The sequence below is a fragment of the Aedes aegypti genome, chromosome 1 (genome assembly GCF_002204515.2).
Source record: "Aedes aegypti strain LVP_AGWG chromosome 1, AaegL5.0 Primary Assembly, whole genome shotgun sequence".
Taxonomy (NCBI): domain Eukaryota; kingdom Metazoa; phylum Arthropoda; class Insecta; order Diptera; family Culicidae; genus Aedes; species Aedes aegypti.
In genome coordinates this window covers 280,124,348-280,134,831 of record NC_035107.1, presented here as the reverse complement: position 1 = coordinate 280,134,831, position 10,484 = coordinate 280,124,348, and the positions used below count along the sequence as shown (strand labels likewise).

The 10,484-nt window shown below is 37.3% G+C and overlaps 1 protein-coding gene across 1 annotated transcript in view; it reads left to right on the top strand.

Moving 5' to 3' along the window:
* The first annotated feature begins 397 nt into the window (after positions 1-397).
* Positions 398-10,484, top strand: part of LOC5576566 — a 680,673-nt gene continuing 670,586 nt past the window's right edge. Inside the window, exon 1 of the mRNA XM_021837955.1 lies at positions 398-1,334. The gene's annotated coding sequence lies outside the window, so the exon portion shown is untranslated. The remainder of the gene's footprint in view (positions 1,335-10,484) is intronic.

The window sequence follows — 10,484 nt, the reverse complement described above, 5'->3', positions numbered from 1 at the left end:
TATCTCCTTTCTCTTTAAGTTGAAGATGCATCGAAGCCAAACCTCGAATTTTCAACAGCACAAATCTAGAGAACCAGACAACCGTTTGTGCTGAAAAATTTTCTGCACGAACAGTTGTCTGGTTCTCTAAATTTGTGCTCTAGGAAATTCGGGGTTTGGCTTCGATGCATCTTCATCATAAAGTTACAGCTCCTTTACAATGTCGATTGTCCAAAAAATGCACAAGGAAGGTTAAACATTTTGACCATGAAAAAGGTCCTGTCACTCCCCTATGTTCGTTCGTTCGCCTTGCCAAAGGACCTTCCTTCGCACCGAGTCCTGATGAATGACGATGATGATGACGATGACGATACGACTGGGCCAGGTCAAGTCAGTCTGCCAGTCAGCTGTGCCGTTCAGTTTCGTCGCGAGTCCTGAATCAGTCGAACCGTTTTCTTGCTGAACTCCGTACACTGTCTGTGTGTGTTCTTTAGCCGGCGGGGAGTTCCCGTTGTCTACCGCGCGCCGTTTTCTCGTTGTCACGGTTCTCTTATCTCTCCACAACGTGTCTAGAACACCTAGACTTCCTAGCGAGGGAACACACTTGGGGGATTCTTCTCAGTGTCTAAGGCACTGTTCTGATAGGAAATGTAGAATGTAACTTGAAGAAGTGCATTCGAGGACCTCCCGCCCTCTATTCCTATCCTTCCCGATAGAAGGATTCTTCCCAGCAAGCTGCTTAAGAAGATTTCCCTAATCGCTTCATCTCGGAAGGGCCGGAAAGAAGACGACACACAATCGAGTTTCCGGTTAAGTGCTGTAAAGGATTACTTCTCGTGTGCATTTGCGAGTCAATATCGGAACATATGATCTTCTCCATAATGCGAATGGAAATCGTAAAAGTGTAAGTTCTGAGTGTTACCACCGGAAGCGGAAGGAAGCTTTTGCTGTGCTGTAAGCGAGGAGGAGGATTCTTTCTGTGACTTGGTCGTTTACCACTTTGGGGCGAGATCGGCGCGAGAGATAATTGCCACATAAATTCAGTGCGAAATGTTATCCAAGTGACATCGAGTGGAAAATTAAGCGGGAATGATGTGGTGAAAATTTACGGCCGTGGGGCGCCCTCGGAGTCTACTAGAAGGACTAGGCGAAAGGGTTATTCCGCGAATGTGGTGTGGTTTGAAACTATGTGAAATTAATTGCCATACGCACACATTGTTTCCGGGCTCCAGTTAGAGAGTGTGATTTTTTTTTGTTGAGTGCTTTACGACCCACGAGGGGCGGAAATAATCCGAATTTTCGGAATTCCAGATTGGCCTGAGTGACGAGCTAGACCGAAAGGGCGGAGATCTGCGGTATGGATTATACAAATTGATGAGTGTTTGTTCCTGCTAATGTTGTGTCGTTGTCGTTGTTGTTGCTGTTGTTATTGCTGTTTTAATTACTGGATTAGCATTGATGGAAGCACTTGAAGTGCTGAGTGGGTGAATGAATTTATCGTGTGAAAGTTTCATTTTGTGGATGTAAATTACATTTGGTAAAGGAATGATGTGCTGAAAAAACGAAACAACGGAAACTGCCGAACGCTTACTCAATTGAGATTTTGATCAACATTCGTGGAATGAAGTTACCAGTGTTTGATTACTAAGAAATGCATATCACCATTTTTTTACGAATATATTCTCTATCTCTATGTTTATCTTTTAAAACAAGAATTCAAAATAGCCATTACTTATGGAGACGCATGGTAGTATCAACATGTTCTCAACCAGCTCGCGAGAACCGCTGCCCCCTATCCAAGGGACATTGTTTAAATGTTTCCCGTTCGGGATGCAATTTTAGGGTTTGCTCTTCTATGCAAAAGAAGATATTTCTCAAAATTTCACATTTTCATATTAGGGGAAATTGGGGTTAAATGACCAATAACGGCTTCATGTGGCAAAACATGTAAAATAACAAAAAAATGCTTTAACAATGATTTTTTAAATAGACGGACGTCTCAGTAATTAGTTATTGATTTCTATCTAATCGGAAGTTCTTCAACAGTGCTCATGTATCTGCCGAACAACCTAAATTTCTGCATCTTGAGCTAGAGATAGCACAAATAAATCATAGATACCGTAATCCGGGGTAACATTGATCAGTTTTTAGGATATTTCTTGAATATTTCAACCAAAAATGTAAATGTTGTGAGTTTTATATTTTTAAAACAAGTACTGCCACCCATAGCTCTTCATTATACACTGTAGTTTGTTTTTTGAAAGATTAAAGTATGTTTACAAAAATGTTTTATGTGATTTTTTCATTTAGCTGATATGGGGTAACATTGATCATCCATGTTAACAACGTTCGGTAATATTGAAAATGTCGTTACTTACATAAATCATGGCCCCTGAAGCCGAATATGATGTCGAAACGCTTACATCTTATTTACTTTTTGAGTTATTTTAAAATTAAGGTGAAACAGTTTGGAATCAACTTTTAAGATTGCACTGAAACTTCAAACGCACAAATCTCGCGATGAAAGCATCCAACAACAATGTACTTTTTATTTTGGCTTTATGCACTAGCAGAAAGCTTAAAATAAGAAGATCAGAAACGTTTGCCAACTATTTCTCCAGTTTTGTGCCCTTGAAAACGTGAGTAGGGGTACAAGTCGGCCATTCTGCCGGCCATCTTTGGATTCCGAGATGTTTCACCTTAAAAACACCTCGAACAGCGGAATACGCCTAAAGGTAGGCAATTTCCTAAGAGAATTCTACATTCTTAACAGTAATTCGTTAATGTTGCATAATTGAACATACTTATAAAATTTTTGACAACGGAATCGTTTTTGGCGATGCCATTTTTAGTGAGAACCGCATTTTCATTGCTCATATCGCTTGCAGAACTTATGTGAGACATGAATCTTTGGTAGTGTCATCCTCAACCATTGAAATCATTGTTTCGCAAACTTGACAAATTAACGCATAAAGTTAACGCAATTTTTGTAAAAATCTTAATTTTCAATAGCTTATAAGTATAAGAAAGAGAAGCAACATTCATGCTTTGGAAATGTTTCATCAATAAATGACGATAGCAACTTTTTACGAGATGAGTCTTTCCGATCAATGTTACCCCGCTGATCAATGATACCCCGGATTACGGCACTATGTTTTACTGCATAAATCAATTGATGCCTACAAGGCAGTTCAATCATTATAGCCAAAGATTTTCAACTTTTACAGAAATCAAAACAAACTACTAAGGCGTCCGACTTGAAAACGGTCTTCGGCAGCGTTGTAGTTGATAGGGCGTTTGTGCTAGTGATAGAGGCAATAATAATGGGTGAAGGAATGAAAATTCGTCAAAAACTAACAAAAGATCGTTTTCCATATCTGAATACGTGATTCGAAAGTTTTTCTTTTCAATTTCATGTTAAAAATAATCTTAGAATCATTCAATCATTGAATCTGTTATTTTCTTCTTCTTCTTCTTCTTCTTGGCATTACGTCCTCACTGGGACTGATCCTGCCTCTCAGCTTAGTGTTCTTATGAACACTTCCGCAGTTATTTACTGTGAGCTTTCTTTGCCAAACATGCCATTTTCGCATTCGTATATCGTGAGGCAGGTACGATTATACTCTATGCCCAGGGAAGTCAAGGAAATTTCCATTACAAAAAGATCCTAATCATTCGGCTAAGGACACTGATTTTCCTACTAAATTCAATTTTTTTCTACAAATTTATTCCGTTTTGATGAACTGCCTATAATACGCTAATAACCACACTACCACTGGACTACCTTTTTACACACTACTTTAAACCTCACTAAGGCTAAGGAAAACGGAATAATAAGAAAAAACATAATTTAAATTAGGATTTCGTCGAAAGCATTACTTTTAATTGGCTTTACTGGCAATTCGCATGAATAAGCTCGTAATTACTTAAAACGGTTATTGGATTGAGGCAATCATATCTAAGAAATTTAATTTAAAACGATTTTTATAACAGGGAGTATAGCGTGACCCAGTTTCCAACGGTTTTTTTTTTGTGGAAAATTCCAGCTTCTTTCAAAATTCTTATGTATGCAGCTGATTCTGTCTCGTTTGAGTTTGGGTTTTTACAGCATAGGGAGCCGGATTCTATCCTTGGCACTTTTGATTCACTTCGGCAGTGTTTTTTTTTTTTTTTGAAAGCTGCAAAGCTCATATTTGACCACAATATGCGTCGTATTGAAACGCTACTGATTACAAAGTTCCAGACAATTCGTCCGCGGGAAACCCCCCATGCCAAAGTGAATCATAGAAGTGCCCAAGCAGTTCTGCACTCTACATTGAATTCTTCCGATGGTTTCTGAGCAACCAATTCGGTCTAACAAAGGTACGTTTCTGCCATCTGAAAAAAGTTTACTCGGTGCGTGAAGCGTCGAAAGTTTTACCCGGCAATTATTTGATCAATTTCGCCCCAACGTGTCATTTTATTTTTTTAATATTAAAACTTTTTTTATGATGTGTTAAATACTATTTCATGAGACGAATGAAATTTATGAAATAAACAGACAATGTAACTTTTCAAAATAATATGTAAATTATAGCAAGTCACATTTCTTATAAAATTAGAATTTACCCGGCAAGGTATATGAAGTGAAATTTCAAATGCTTATATAAAATTAACTACAACAGCTATATAAAATCTTTTCATTAAATGTTGATAAACTTTGTAAGGGCTACATTATAGACACATTATTTTAATTTTTATATTTTAATAGCTTAACAGAATTTAATAAAATTATATTTTGAATTTTTAAGAAGCATTTAAAAATTGACTTTCTATGGTTTGCCATGTAAAAAAATCGTAGCTTCACGGATAGGGTCAACTGTGGTTATTGCCTTCGTCATCGTGAATGGGTATGGCGCATTTGGCCCCACACCGCAGTATGCAGTTGAATAGAAATGTCATTTCAACTGGAGCTCACTTTAGAAAATTTCTTCACTACTTGGTAGGCGTAAAGTCAGAGTGGAACAAGTACAAAACCTGAGAAAATGAGATTATTCTGTCTTCTTCTTCTTTCTGGCATTACATCCTCACTGGGACAGAGCCTGCTTCTCAGCTTAGTGTTCTTATGAGCACTTCCACAGTTATTATCTGAGAGCTTACTGTGCCAATGACCATTTTTGCATGCGTATATCGTGTGGCAGGTACGAAGATACTCTATGCCCTGGGAAGTCGAGAAAATTTCCAACCCGAGAAGATCCTCGACCGGTGTGATTCGAACCCACGACCCTCAGCTTGATCTTGTTGAATAGCTGCGCGTTTACCGCTACGGCTATCTGGGCCCTATTATTCTGTCATCAAATGCAAAATTATCTTGCCTCCATTTCACTTTGATCAGATTTGATGAATGTTGTAACCTACGAAAGATTGGTAACAAATTTACTGTGGATGATCAATAAAAACAAAAAAAAAATATGCAGTCAGAGTGGACCAAGTGCTTTTTACCACAACAACAAAAATGATCAGCGCTCTGAGGAATTCGAGAAAATGCTAGACATTTCAAGTGATTTCTCAGCTTTTTGGCCTGGAATGAGTCTTCTTCTTAGCATCGGATTTTGATTTCCGGTCATTTCCAATATTTGGTTAGGGATGGTACACATATTATGTCACGCTAAATTTAAACTTCTTTTTCACGCTCATACTAAAGAGAACTCTGTAACTTTTGTTTGGCTTGCCACGCTTGGCTTGACCCCCTCGCCCTCTTGGAGCGTGACATAATTTGTGCATGAAGTTGGTCAGAAATTGCAACATTTTTTGTGCAGACAGAGTGGACCAAGTGTCAAAAAGCAATGAACTTGGTTGTTGTGGTTGTTGCATTTCTTCATATCAATTCCAGGGTACGGTTGAAGTTTTAAGGTGTCTATATGAAATATTCCAGAACCCGCTTTTTGGACCTGTGACCAGATTTTCATTTGGTCCACTCTGATTGAACGGCTATTTCAATTTTTCTGGTCTTCAATGTCCTGATTCAACAAAATTTTTGTTTTCAAGCTATTGTAATGTCACTGATTTCAGAATTAAAGATATGGATTCTTGAAGAATTTACGATACTTATGTAGAAGGATTTTGGTAATATGTATATCTTAGAGATTTGCATCCAGTTTGACTATGCCAACATTGAATGATTGTTATTTTCCAAGAAATTGTTTAGTCAAAGTGAACTAGCTCTTCGAACGTTGTTCTTTGGTTCAATAAGAGTGGGCCAAGTGCACTTAGCCGTTCAAAAAATAGTTCTAGAGGTTTAGATTATGTTCTCCCATGATTATCACTTCAAATAATATTGTTTAAAAGTAACATAAAGATGTGTGGGAAAATTTTTACGATTTGAAAAATTGCAAAGTGTTAGATTTTAACACCATTTTTTTCAATATATGAAAAATGTCACCTGTTCCACTGTCGTAACGTCGATTATTTCTTCCGCAGAAATTTTAACTTTTCTCGAGAGGAACAGCATACTTAGCTTAACAAGAGAAATTTGATCATAGTCCAATCCAATTGCCTGCGTAGTAGTGCAATGTTGACAAAATTTTCTTTGTTTGCTGTGAGAACTGTCACAACATTGCTTTTGTTTGCTGTGAGAATCCAAATGTAAACAGAATTGCTGCAAAGCAACCACTTCCTTGTTGGCCTGCCGTTGACCGAAAGCTCAGTGACATCAAACAAACATCGATACGTTTTCATTCTGAGGAAATCGACTTGTGTAAGATTGATTGTGCGTTGGTGTTCGTGGCAGTTTGCTTGGGGACCTCTATGAAGGTGGAAAAACGTCCGTCCCGAAAGGAATAAACAAAGCTTTAGTTAGAATATAAGAACGGATGGAGACACATGGTTGATGTTAAGTCACCTAATGTGACAATCACTAGATCGTTAACGAAGACGTCGAAATACAGCAGTATTATAGATTGAAGGAATAATGAGCTTTATTCAAGAGGAATTACCTACATTTAGGCGTATCATGCAGATTTTCCAAGATTAATTCTGTAATGAAATATCAAGTACTCAAGTTGTAAGAATTTTCACATTCAGGGGACCCAAATTTAGTAAGTAGGGAATTTTTTAATTCTTAAACCTGCTTTGTTATATGGTGATCCATTTCGCCCCAGTGTGTCATTTTATTTTTTTGATATTAAAACTATTCCTCCGAAATTTCTGATTTCGGAGGAATAGTTTTTTGACTGCAAACTGGTAGTTTACTGTCGATTTGATGGATATACAATTGATTTGTCTCTCTAAAGCTTAGCTTAGCTTAGACTGACTACACATATCAATGGTTGCTATTCCGTGATTGACCGAAGTCAGTGAAAATGCACAAAGAATCAACTAGAAGTTTGGCTGGGATTGGCCATAATCTTCTTCAATGTGCATAATTCAGTGCCTCTATTTATACAGGGTCAATAACGGCGCCGGCCACGTCCTTGCAGTCAGGTGGGATTGGGGGAAGGAATGTTAGTGTGTAACCTTTGCTATTTGGAGACCGTGTTTGCCTCTGCATCTCCACAAAGGTTACTGGGAGGGATGTTTGTTAATGGAAAGGATCGTTGGGTCACAGGATTCACTTTGATAAGCGATTAGACCATGATAAATAATGATTTGTGAGATATATACATGCTTATTTGTAAATATAATATTTTCATTTGATATGAAAAATTTCTATGTAGTGGAAAATTATGCCGACACTTGAGGTGACGAACCATTCAAAGTTTGTTGAACAAATACCTAAATGTAACATTCCTACAGCTGTCAGGACGAAAGCATGTGTTATTATATTTCACTTATTTGAAAAGAAACAAAAACTCGATTGTCTGGAACATCATAGAACACTCTTATTCTTATGCCGACACTTACAGTGGCGAACCATCCAAAGTTTGTTGAATAAAGTGAACCTTTCGCAAGTCTACACTTGTAGTGTCGAACCATTCAAAGTTTTTTTTTTCAATTACAAAAATAAAGATAAAAAGAAATGAGTGTTTTGAAAACAAAAAAATGTTAAACATAAATACTTCATGAAATACAGTTTATGTCGACACTCACAGTGACGGACCATTCATAGTTTGTTGAAAAATCATATTTACGTCCTACCGTTGTATCGGTTAAATGTGCATTCATACATATTTTATAGATTAGAAATAGTAGCATGAAACGAGCTCACCAATTGATCCGTCATCCTTGACTGAGCAGCAACAATCCACTTTCAGCTTAACTCGTTTGCTCGGCTATATAAAAGCACTCAGAGAAAATAGGCGCACGACTCGAGAGGGAAAACAGCTAACGACTGCTCGGGCTTTCTTGACGCACTGCCAAGGTCGAAGATCAAACAGAACTAACCGATCGCGGAACTTTTTCACTTCACTCGACCGACGCGCGACATGTTTGATCCTGCCCTCGTCACCCGCTCCCACAGGAGCAAGCGTCAAGGTCAAAATATCAAACAGAACTCGCAAAACCGAACTGTCCTGCTTGGGCTTCACAAAGCACTCTGCAACTTATTTGAAAAATTTTAACTTCGAAACTGTTGATTTTAGAGAACAAATGTTCTGTAAAGATGTTGTAGTGAATCGTTTGGGCTACAAGAAAAAAATGTACACTAAAAAAAATTTTACCTCATTTTTATTATTTTTTAAATTTTCATTAAAGAATCTTGATAGTAAATTGATGTTTTACATTATGAAGAAATTTTGAATAAAAAAGTTTTTCTAAGAAAACTTATGGTCGATTTTCAAAATATTGGTTTTTGTCGAAGTAAATACGTTATGATGATACAATTAGAATCTTGATATGATTCTAAACCATAATGATTAGGGGCAATCCATTAATTACGTAAGCCAGTTTTCGGGGGTTTTTAACCCCCTCTCCCTATGGTAAGAATTGCTTCTAAGTAATCAATTAGTAATTATTTGCAGAACAAGAAGTCTCGATCTAGGGATCTTATTTGAATCAGGTTTTCAATTTTGACAGAATTAATACGATATTTTATGAAAAACAGTGAAAAATCCTTCAAGAATTCTTGTCAACATCTTCCAAAATTGAGAAAATTTTCGATTCTCAATTCTGAACATTGTTTTAAAAAACAGGACGCTACTGCATGAGTATTTTTTTTAAAATTTTATCCGAACTTACAAAGAAAATGTTTTCAAAATCTCGGTTTTATTTTTATGATCCTTTTCTTCCGTCACTAATTGAAATTTAAATGTATTAAAAACTCTGTTTTTGGCAGAAGGTGTCTAAAGTTTCTTTTTTGAACCAAACTGATTTCTAAAGATAGGGTGCAGAATCACTTGAGCACTTCCAAGATTCACTTTGGCATGGGGGGTTTTACTCAGCCAAATTATCTGAAACTTTGCAATAAGAAGCATAGGACGCATATTGTGGCCCAATATGAGCTTTGTAGCTTTCAAAAAACCCCACTGTCGAAGTTAATCAAAAATTCCATGAATAGGATCCGGTTCCCTACTCTTTTTCCTTTTCTACTCACTGAAAAAAAAATTAGAGACTAACATTGGGTCCAAGAAACTAGAATTGGTTCGCATTAGGAATAAAGCAGAAGAATCGTCAGTGTGTAAGTGCTGTTCGTCTTCTATTATCATGCAACAATGGCGCTTGTCACGTCAGAATGCTAGTCAACGAGGCGAAGGGAGAGGAATTGATGTTGCATTTAAAAAATTGGTTCTCAGTAGACCGGATATACCCCTGCATCTACGACTGTCCATGCGGGAAGGTGTAGGAGTAAAGTAATTTTATGACAGAGAGTCTTGTTTTTGGTTAGCAATGCCTATGTATCAGGCGTAAGGAAAGGCATGGTTTAACGATGGAAGAATGGAAGCGTAGAGAAACGGTTTCTTGCCCGTCTCTGGTACAAGCGATTGCTATGAACGAATAGTTTGAGCGCTATGGATTAAGAGTGGAAGAAAGAAGCATGTGGATTGCAAAGTACGAAGAAAGGGACGGGCCTGGGATTGTACCCACGACCTTCCGCTTATGAAGCTAAAGCGGTAGCCATTAAACTATCAACCATTACATTATTACACCATTGTCCTCTATTCATGTTTTGTACTACTTACTGATAGTGGGATGGACATTATTATAAATTGTAATAGTTGTATTGTTCGTTTTGTTGAGGAATAGATTCTCGTGCATATTTTGAACGTGGAAAAATAAATACTCACACGTCAGTTTCTATGGCACTTTAAAATTTTCAAAATGACTATTATTGAGGATTTTGCCCTCTAATAGCCTCACACCTAAATAATTTTGTCACACCAAAATATTCTCACACCATGTTTGCCATATATTGGACGGCGTCATAGCTAACAAAACCAAAAAGTAACGCACATGTAACGCATTATGTTGGATTGTACATTGAATGCAAGTTGCGTGCTTCTATTAAAGTGACATACACACTCAATCTGTTCGGTAAAAATAACTGGGTTTTTGAACTACCGAAAAAGTCAGTAAACTAAAAAAAAATGTCA